Raw genomic sequence first — 10,513 nt, forward strand, 5'->3', positions numbered from 1 at the left:
CCAGAAGAGACACTGGGGCCAGCAGAACAGTAGTGGATGAAAGCTTTTTGAAGCCTGATGATGTTGCTAAGGCACCCAAAGGCCCCACTAAATTTTCTGGAGGCCCTGTCCAGTTGGTTCAAATTCTGCCAGGTCTCATTCAGTATAATAATATGATAGTGAGGATCCCTGTCAGTGTCGAGAATGAGGTTCCTGGGAGAGTCCTGATGGGGAACGATCTAAAAGCTCTAGGAGTAGTATCCAGTACCCCCAGGCCTCCCAGTGAGAGAAAACAGAACCAAACCCAAATTGGTTAGAGAGGCAACCTTAAGAAACCACTCTGAGCCTCTGGGAACCTCTACTGAGAACCCCACTACAAGCCCTGGTGTTAGTGAGTTGACATCTAACCCAGGCAAATCTGAGGCTAGTATAGTAGGGAAATGGGAGCCCCAACCAAGCTCCATCATTGCCCATCCAATTGTAAAGTCCTTGACTCCCCCTGCTTCTGAGGAAGAGTTGGATAGACAAATTGGACCCCTCTCTAGGCCTGTGAGAACTGGTAATTCTCAAAGCTGGTGGAAAACCAGGAAAAATAGGTCTAAGGCTAAAAACCTTCAGACTGTTGGAGCTTCTACTGAGGACTCCAAGGTAAATCCTAATGTTAGGAGGGAAACTTCTAAAATAGGTAAGGTCAGATCTCAGAGGAAGTGGCAGCATGTACCTTGCTTGACCACTACCCCTCCAACCAAGATACCTGAGACCCAACCTGCTCTTGTGAGAGAGGTGGTGAGGAATCATGGAGGCCCCTCTATATCTAAGGGATCCCTTTCCAAGGACCCCTTGAAAAAGCCTATTGTAGGTTCAGAGGTTGTTACAACTTCTGAGGTACTGTTAGAACAGATCCCCTATATAGTTAAAAAGAGAGATGTACCACAACAGGTTTGTAGGTCTACAAATGAAAAACATTGGAAAAAAAATTCCTAGCAAGGATTACAAAGGGTTGCTGGTGTACTCAGCAGGCCATTTAACCGACTTGCAACAGGAGATCCATCCTGGTGGGGATTAGATCCTCCTGTCCCTTAGTCTGGGGGCGGGGGCGAGTGTTAGGGAGAATTATCATAAATTGTTAATTTCCCTTACCTACTGAGTCCCTCAGCAGCTTTGCTGGATTTCTAGGATTTATTTTTTTCACCTGGTAAGAGTGTGAGCCTTTTTTTCCCACTCTTACATGTGTTTTGCTTTGTGTATTTCTACTTTCTGTGTGATCTTGGGCACTGGAGCCTCACCTACTCCATGTGCACCACTTTTTGTGTGTGTTACATAGCACCTTCAGTGCAGTGACACAGAGTTGTCTTTGAGACTTCCCACTGACTCCATTTTTCTGGGGCTGACTACTGTCCCCCAGAAACAGGTAAAGTTGCCATTAACTTTATATAGTCACTTTAAACCACAGGCCCAGTACACCCCATCTTACATGGAGTATTGGAAAGGGATAAATCTTATCCCTTTTTTTCTGTACCTCTTGGGGCATTGTTTCGCTCACTTAACATTAAGACTTGGCTGGTGGCAGTGGTATCTACCCTAACTTTCCTACTGCGATTATCTTATATAACGTGGTAATGTTTTAGGCTACTATATTAGCCTCGAACTAAACCCGCTTGACCAAATACATTTTATTTTGGTTCCGGTTGGGTTTAGTCGCCATGTCTTTTTTATAAAGTCTTTCTCGTGTTTTTCTCTGCGCGCCAAACCGGGGATGACTCCTTTGTTCGCTGTCTTTTCGCAGGCTTCTGCACAGAAGCCCTCCTTAAGGCACCTGTTAGTCTAGGTAGGCAGGATGTGAGGGAGGGATCTTCAGACCCCTGCCATGGGTTCCCTTGGTAACCCAAGTCGCACTCTTGTCTGACTGGCTAAGGGGACTGGCCTTGCCAGGCCACCCACCCTGCTGTGTGATTGACAGCAAGGCTGTATGAATGGGGGAAAACTGCAGAAAAAGCAGGTCTCTGGGACTGGAAAGACAGAGTCGCCACTGGAACGAAAGAACCAACGAGGAACTGGAAGAAGAGGACCCCTACAACGACTGAACTGCCCGGTGAAGCCCTGCTGCAGGTCCGAATATCCAAATCTGACGACAGAGAAGATCCTCCAGGAAACTTCTTGCCTTGAGCTGGTGGGACCAACCAGTTCACCCAAACTACAAGCCAGGCCCCTCCTCTGGTCGAATTTGCTGTACAGAGCTACAGTGGACCAGATAGCCAGGAAGGTCGGACCCTGCTTGGGTTTTAAGGAGCGCACCTTTTATTCGTTGTTTGGCGCTGCTGCCGGTTTCTTCCCTGGGTAGTGCAGGACCCGCCAGTCTTCCTACTTCTGTTCAGTCCGACAGTCACTTCAGGAACCGTGAGCCTGCAGGAACTACCAGGAACGTCTGCCTCAGCTACAGCCCCCTCTCAGTTTTAAGGTACTGTGCAAATCCGGTTGTGGGTTTCGCTCAGCCATGGGGAAAGTGTTTGAAATCTGTCTCCAATCCAAGGGCTTGTCCTTCTCTTCTCTTTGAACTAACTTTTCTACCAACCAACCTCATCTGGAATCTGTGCCATGAACTTTACCGTGAACTACCCTGAACTGTGTGACCTTGAGCAAAAGACTTTTGACCTAGTGACTCTGGCTCTAAACCTTTTCTAGCTGATCTCCTCACTGTTGTCCCTCTTGTTCAACTGCTCAGAATTCTTACCTGTTGGTTTTGCCTTATTGCTGATATCTTTGTCTTTCCCTCCCTTCTAAATTGCTGGAGTGCCATTTTGCTCCCACTTCATTTTGTGAGCTTAACTTGTCTAGAATTTAAGGGGAGTGGTGTGGTGTGTTTATGATTGTGATTTTGACTTGCTTAGAATAGTGAAATGTTATACAACTGTTGAGTAAATTAAAAATATACTTTTACTTAGAAACCTTGAGTCAGCGTTTGCCTGAATCATAGTCACAGAACTACCCTGAACTGTGTGACCTTGAGCAAAAGACTTTTGACCTAGTGACTCTGGCTCTAAACCTTTTCTAGCTGATCTCCTCACTGTTGTCCCTCTTGTTCAACTGCTCAGAATTCTTACCTGTTGGTTTTGCCTTATTGCTGATAACGTTGTCTTTCCCTCCCTTCTAAATTGCTGGAGTGCCATTTTGCTCCCACTTCATTTTGTGAGCTTAACTTGTCTAGAATTTAAGGGGAGTGGTGTGGTGTGTTTATGATTGTGATTTTGACTTGCTTAGAATAGTGAAATGTTATACAACTGTTGAGTAAATAAAAAATATACTTTTACTTAGAAACCTTGAGTCAGTGTTTGCCTGAATCATAGTAATTGCTGTCCTTTGTGTAACTATGTGTACTGCTCACTTACTCTTGAGATAAGTCTGGCTGCTCCACTACTGCTACCACTATAACTGTGTAGTACAGGCTTGCACCAAAGGTGAAATTGTACTGTCACTTGTAGTCTTAATTGTGTGTAGTGTTCCCAACGGGTACTGCATATAATTCTGCCTAACACATGGGACTGGGGGGGGCGTGGCTACAGGGCCATGTAGACGGACGTGTTCCCGGAGGAGCTCCTGCTGATCCTCCATTGATCCGGCATCAAAGTGCACAAAAACTACTGGAAACACAAGAAAATAACAGTGCACATGTGGGAAACAGCGAGGGTGGCTTTCGGCGTGTTTGCACTCCACGGGACAACATAATTCAAAAGATCTGTGCCATGAGAGATCGGGACGGCTCGCCGAGAGAGGACAAGAGAGTGGGGCAAGGTAGCAAACAGTCAGAGGAATCGGAGCGCACACAGGCGCCGTGGATGGACCGAGAATGGCGAGGAGGCTGTGCAGCAGGACCGGCGTGCAGCGCCTGTGAGGGTGCGGACGGTCCGCACTGCGAACTAAGAAGAAATCACTGCCGGGACTGTTACCCGACAACAACTGCGGGGCAGGCGATCCGGCCGCCGGCACCCGAAATCTGCCTCCGCGTGAGCCGCCTGCCAGCACACTGGTCATCGCTGAAGAGCGAGGCCCCCAACGCGGCTCTGACCACCCACACGGGTGAGAGCAGACACAGAACGAAGCAAAACCCGAGCACCAGGCTCCTGGGAAAAATGGCGTGTAAGGCGGACCCACAGTGCACCATATCTCATGAGGACCACACCACATGGGCAGGTCAATAAAGCGGACACAAAACAACAGCCATAGATCGGATGACACAGCGAGCAGAGACGCTCGGGTAGACAAGAAATGGACATGAACGAATGTATAGCGCGCACAGAAAACACAGCTGCAAGCGCATGCCAGCCCTGGGATCTGCTCTACGTATAAGAACGAGGGCACCCAAAAAGCTGCAGTGGGCACGGCAGCCTGGTACACGGCTACGTAGGCATAACAGACACTTTGCCTGGACGGAGGCATTGATGGCAACACATCAGGACACAGCCACAGATAAGCTGGAGACTGCCTGGGGGCCCAAGGAACAACGTCGCACAGTGCCTTCCCCAAGACAATTGCGGGAGCGCTCGTAGCGCACTGAGGAGTATGCAAGCGAAACCTCACTGCGCTGGCACCAGTAAGAGCCTGAGAAACAGATTAAGCTCCGGTGGGCTGCATCCGGAAGGGGGCTGGTGTCCTGCCTGTCCCAGAGAGGAGCCCAAAACATAAGGCAGTACGTGTCACGCACGGCGGCCGCAGCCGCGACCGCTGGTGCTTATGGAGACGCTGGCGCTGGGGCGGCCATTGATATGGCCGCTACGCCGCCGTCCGTTCTACACCAACGTTCTAGCGTTTTTGCCGTCTCTTCGACGGCGCGCATATCAGGAGCGTCAACCCGGAAGTCCGCGCGTTGCAACCCAAACCGCGTTAGGCTTCTGGGTTAGTCGCTCCTGTTACTGTCCTCTGTGTTTTTTCCTTCTCGTTGCTTTCCCCGTCTTCCCTGATTTTCGGCTCCCTCCTGCTGGACTGGGCTCCTCACTCTGTCAGTCTAGCTCCACTCCGTGCAGACTTCTCTCTCTGCTCACATCATCCCTCCTCCTCTCCCTTCCTTCCAGCTTCCCTCTCATCCTCGCTCCCCTCTCGGATCCTCAGTCATTCTCCTTCTCTTCCAATCTTGGGCGGATAGTCTCGAACTGCATTCCAATTCCATTTCGGAACCCCGCCGGATTACCCATCAAGAGGGGTTTTTTGTGCCGTTTGGCTTTTTCCCCCTGCATCGGTCTGCCCCGGTTCGGGGGCCCCCCTTAAGCCCCGAGTCAGAGGGGCAGGGTGGCTTCCTCTCGAGGCAGACCCCATCTGCCTTCCCGAAAAGAGGCGTGGAGAAGAAGGAGATTTGGACTTCAGGAAGAAGAAGAGACTATAGGTGAGCAGGAGGGCATAAGGGAACCCGTGGTTGGGAAGGAACCGGTTGTATTTGGAAGCATATCTGACAGATTGCAACGCCAAGAAAGCAAGATGGCCTCACCTGAGCAGATCCAAGAATTGGTGGCCGCGGTCCAGGCCATGAACGTGGAATTGCAGAATGTAAAAGCCGACAATGCAATTCTGCGGCAGATGATTTCCAATAGAGAAGCTAGAGATTCTGACCTACCTCCCATGACATTATCTACTGGCAAATTTGATGGCACACCCAAACGTCTGAAAGAATTTCTGGAGGCATGTTCTGTCTACTTTGCATTTAGACCGCTGATGTTTTCTAATGATCAGGCCAAGGTGGGATACATGATCTCTAACATGAGCGGAAATGCCTTGGCTTGGGCCACTCCCTTTGTGACCAACAACAACCCAATTATTAGAGATTATGGGGGTTTTCTGGCCTTATTGCGCCAGGCCTTTGAACAACCTGAAACGACACAGGTAGCAGCAGAGGAACTTTTGGATGTGCAACAGGGCTCCCAGGATCTGATGACTTACATCTCCACCTTTAAACGTTTGGCCTCGGACGCTGGATGGCCGGAAAGGGCCCAGTACACTATTTTCCGTCGTGGCTTGAAGGAGGAGATAAAGGACGAGCTGGCCAGAATAGCCCGTCCTACTACTTTGTCAGACTTATTTTCAATAGTTACTCAGATCGACTATCGCCTTAGTGAACGCAAGGCAGAGAAGAAGAAGCAAAAGGGGTATCCCAACCCCCCATCCAATGCCTACTCTATGCCCTCACTGTCTCATTCCAGCAATAAGGATGAACCCATGCAAGTCGGTTCCACTCGGTCTCCGTTGACCTCGGAAGAAAGAAGACGTCGGAGGGATGCAGGTCTCTGCATGTACTGTGGATCCAGTTCACACTTACTTCGGAATTGTACGGAAGTCCCTCCTAGACGCTCGGGAAACGATCGACCTCGGAACTGAAGGGGACAAGCAACCGAGGTTCGACAACAAGTCCCTATGTAACGGTGACTGTAGCATCCCAGTCAACCACCATGGACTCTCGCCTCATGGCAGTCTCTATCCGCTTGGAAACCCCAACAAGGGTCTTCTCGACTACGGCGCTTTTGGATTGTGGAGCCGCAGGAATATTCATGGACACCGAGTGGGCACACAAACATAGTATCCCACTACAGAAACTGGATGAAGTCCAGAAGGTTGAAGGAGTAGACGGTACTCCCCTGTCGTCGGGACCCATCACACATTCCACCCTTCCCTTGAAGATGAGCATTCTTCAACATACCGAACAGCTCCAGTTTGATCTTATTCGAGCGGCCCATTTTCCGGTTATCCTTGGTATCCCGTGGTTAAGGAGGCACAACCCGCTCATCGACTGGACTCAAAACACACTGGCTTTCACCTCCCCTTCTTGTAAGCAGAACTGTCTGTTCCATGCCTCCGAAGATATGGTACATGTATTCACCCCTCAACAAGAAGGGATACATGAGGTTTGTAGAATTCCTCCAGAATTGGCCGAGTTCCAAGCTGTCTTTAAAGACGATTCGATCCTGGATCTTCCTCCTCATCGCCCAGAGGACTGTGCCATTGAACTGGTAGAAGACGCTCTAGTTCCATTCGGTCGCATGTTTTCATTGTCTCTGTTAGAAAAAAAAGCGCTCAGAACATACTTGGACTCTCATCTGACTAATGGTCTTATTCGTCCCTCTAAGTCACCGGCTGGAGCATCTCTTTTCTTCATACCAAAGAAGGATTCCTCGGAGTTAAGGCCCTGTATCGACTATAGAGGTCTTAATAAGGTCACAGTACGTGACCGTTATCCTATGCCCTTAATATCAGACATACTGGAAGCGGTACAAGGGTCAACCATCTTCTCAAAATTGGATCTCCGGAGTGCTTATCACCTCCTCCGAATAAAAGATGGAGATGAGTGGAAGACTGCCTTTCGGACACCCTTTGGACTTTTCGAATACCGAGTGATGCCATTTGGTTTGGTTAATGCCCCCGCCATATTCCAGCGTTTTATGGATCGCTTATTTTCTGATCTATTATTCCTTAATATCATTGTCTACCTCGATGACATTTTGGTTTTCTCAAAATCCTTCTCAGAACATTCTTCCCATCTTCAGACAGTGTTTCATCGTCTACAGAATCAACATTTATTGGTTAAACCGGAGAAATGCCTTTTTTACTTATCCTCTGTTCCCTATTTGGGATATGTCTTATCTCCGAAAGGTATCACCATGGATCCTAGAAAGGTGTCTGCCATTCTGAACTGGCCCGCACCTATGTCTCTGAAGGATGTCCAACGATTTTTGGGACTAGCCAACTTCTATAGGAAGTTTATAGGACATTTTTCACAAATAGTGTTACCCATAACTTCATTGCTCAAGAAGGATGCCAAGCCCTTTCAATGGTCTGATACGGCCAACCATGCCTTTTTGGACTTAAAGAAGAGATTCTGTTCCGCACCGATACTGGCCCAACCTGATCAATACCAACCTTTTATAGTAGAAGCTGATGCTTCCGCAAGCGCATTGGGAGCAGTACTTCTTCAACTCAAGGACGGACTAGAATACCCGATCGCCTACCTGTCTAAAACTCTATCCCCAAGTCAACTGAACTACTCCGTGATTGAAAAGGAACTTTTAGCTCTCAAGGTGGCCTGCGAAGAGTGGAGACACCTACTTCAAGGTGGTACTCATCCATTTACCTTACGAACGGATCATAAGAACTTAAAGATCCTTCGAAACATGGAATGTGTTAACTCCAGACAGGTTCGCTGGGCACATTTCTTCAGCCAATATGATTTCTCTATCTCCTATATTCCAGGTACCCAAAATAGCCTGGCGGACGCTCTATCGAGGTGTCTATCCTCCGAGTATCCCTCTTCGTCACCCAGTCAGAAAATGTTTTCCCGCAACAGGATAGTGGGAATAGTCTCCTCCTTTCTTCAAGAAGTTAAGACAGCTACACATCCTAATTTGACAACCTCCGTGCCGGGCGAGTTACATCCTCATCTTCGCTGGTCTGAAGGACTTTTACTGGTGGGGCAACGGTTGTACATCCCTTCTAAACCCCTACAATCAAAGATTCTGGAATGGGGTCACGACCATGTTACCGCCGGCCATAGGGGTGTCAAAGGTACCTTGGAACTAATCACTCGCTCCTTCTTTTGGCCTTCTCTTTCTCACGACGTGAAACAACATTGTAGGTCGTGTAGGATCTGCGCCCAAAACAAGAACCCCACTCATAAGCCTTATGGGTTGTTGGAACAACCAGTATTACCCAGCCAGCCATGGTCTCAAATATCTACTGACTTCATAGTAGACCTGCCCCGATCCCAGGGACAAACATGTCTCATGGTAACTGTTGATTCATTCTCCAAACTGGCCCACTTCTCAGCACTTAAAGGTGTACCTTCCGCTTCAGAAATGGCAGAAGTATTCCTTAGGGACATATTCAGAATCCACGGACTTCCTGATAAGATTATTTCGGATAGGGGGTCTCAATATACCTCTCGATTTTGGGGAGCATTATGTCATCGGTTGGGTATCAAGAGAGCTTTGTCGTCTGGTTTCCACCCTCAGACTAACGGTCAGACAGAACGCCTCAATGCATCCCTGGAACAATACCTTCGATGTTATGTCAACAAGAATCAAGACGATTGGGTGAGTCTTCTACCCACCGCCGAGTTCGCGTATAACAACGCTGTGCATTCGGCAACTGGACTCAGCCCTTTCTTTTGTTCTTATGGCTTTCACCCTAGAAGCATACTACCAGTCTTCTCTTCTCCTTCTAATATACCTACCATCGAATCCACTTTGGATCGCATAACTACAGCCCACTCTACCGCCCAACGAAGTCTGGTAGCTGCCAGACACAAATATAAAGAGGTGTCTGATAGGGCTCGTTTGCCAGGTCCTGACTGGAAGGAAGGAGAGCGAGTCTGGCTGTCCACTAGGTATCTACCTAAATGGGTCCACCCAACCAAACTTACACCCCGGTTTATCGGACCTTTCAGGATACTCAAGAAGATAAACCCAGTGGCTTACAGACTACAACTTCCCAAGTCTATGTCTCGGATTCACCCAGTCTTTCACTCCTCTCTCTTCCGTCTAGTAGACCCTGATACACCAGTCAAAAGGGCCACTAAACTAGGGAGTCATCCCCAGTCTACCCCAGAAGAATATGAAGTGTCCACCATATTGGATTCCAGATATCGCAGAGGCAGATTGGAATATCTGGTGTCGTGGAAGAACTATCCCAGTTCAGAGGATTCTTGGGAACCCTGGTCATATGTACATGCTCCTAGATTGTTAAGGAGTTTTCACCGAAATCATCCGGGTAAACCAGGAGGAGGAGGAGCTGGAGGGGGGCATACTGTCACGCACGGCGGCCGCAGCCGCGACCGCTGGTGCTTATGGAGACGCTGGCGCTGGGGCGGCCATTGATATGGCCGCTACGCCGCCGTCCGTTCTACACCAACGTTCTAGCGTTTTTGCCGTCTCTTCGACGGCGCGCATATCAGGAGCGTCAACCCGGAAGTCCGCGCGTTGCAACCCAAACCGCGTTAGGCTTCTGGGTTAGTCGCTCCTGTTACTGTCCTCTGTGTTTTTTCCTTCTCGTTGCTTTCCCCGTCTTCCCTGATTTTCGGCTCCCTCCTGCTGGACTGGGCTCCTCACTCTGTCAGTCTAGCTCCACTCCGTGCAGACTTCTCTCTCTGCTCACATCATCCCTCCTCCTCTCCCTTCCTTCCAGCTTCCCTCTCATCCTCGCTCCCCTCTCGGATCCTCAGTCATTCTCCTTCTCTTCCAATCTTGGGCGGATAGTCTCGAACTGCATTCCAATTCCATTTCGGAACCCCGCCGGATTACCCATCAAGAGGGGTTTTTTGTGCCGTTTGGCTTTTTCCCCCTGCATCGGTCTGCCCCGGTTCGGGGGCCCCCCTTAAGCCCCGAGTCAGAGGGGCAGGGTGGCTTCCTCTCGAGGCAGACCCCATCTGCCTTCCCGAAAAGAGGCGTGGAGAAGAAGGAGATTTGGACTTCAGGAAGAAGAAGAGACTATAGGTGAGCAGGAGGGCATAAGGGAACCCGTGGTTGGGAAGGAACCGGTTGTATTTGGAAGCATATCTGACAGT

Source organism: Ambystoma mexicanum, chromosome 1q, assembly GCF_040938575.1.
Source record: "Ambystoma mexicanum isolate Mex_15411 chromosome 1q, UKY_AmexF1_1, whole genome shotgun sequence".
Lineage (NCBI taxonomy): Eukaryota > Metazoa > Chordata > Amphibia > Caudata > Ambystomatidae > Ambystoma > Ambystoma mexicanum.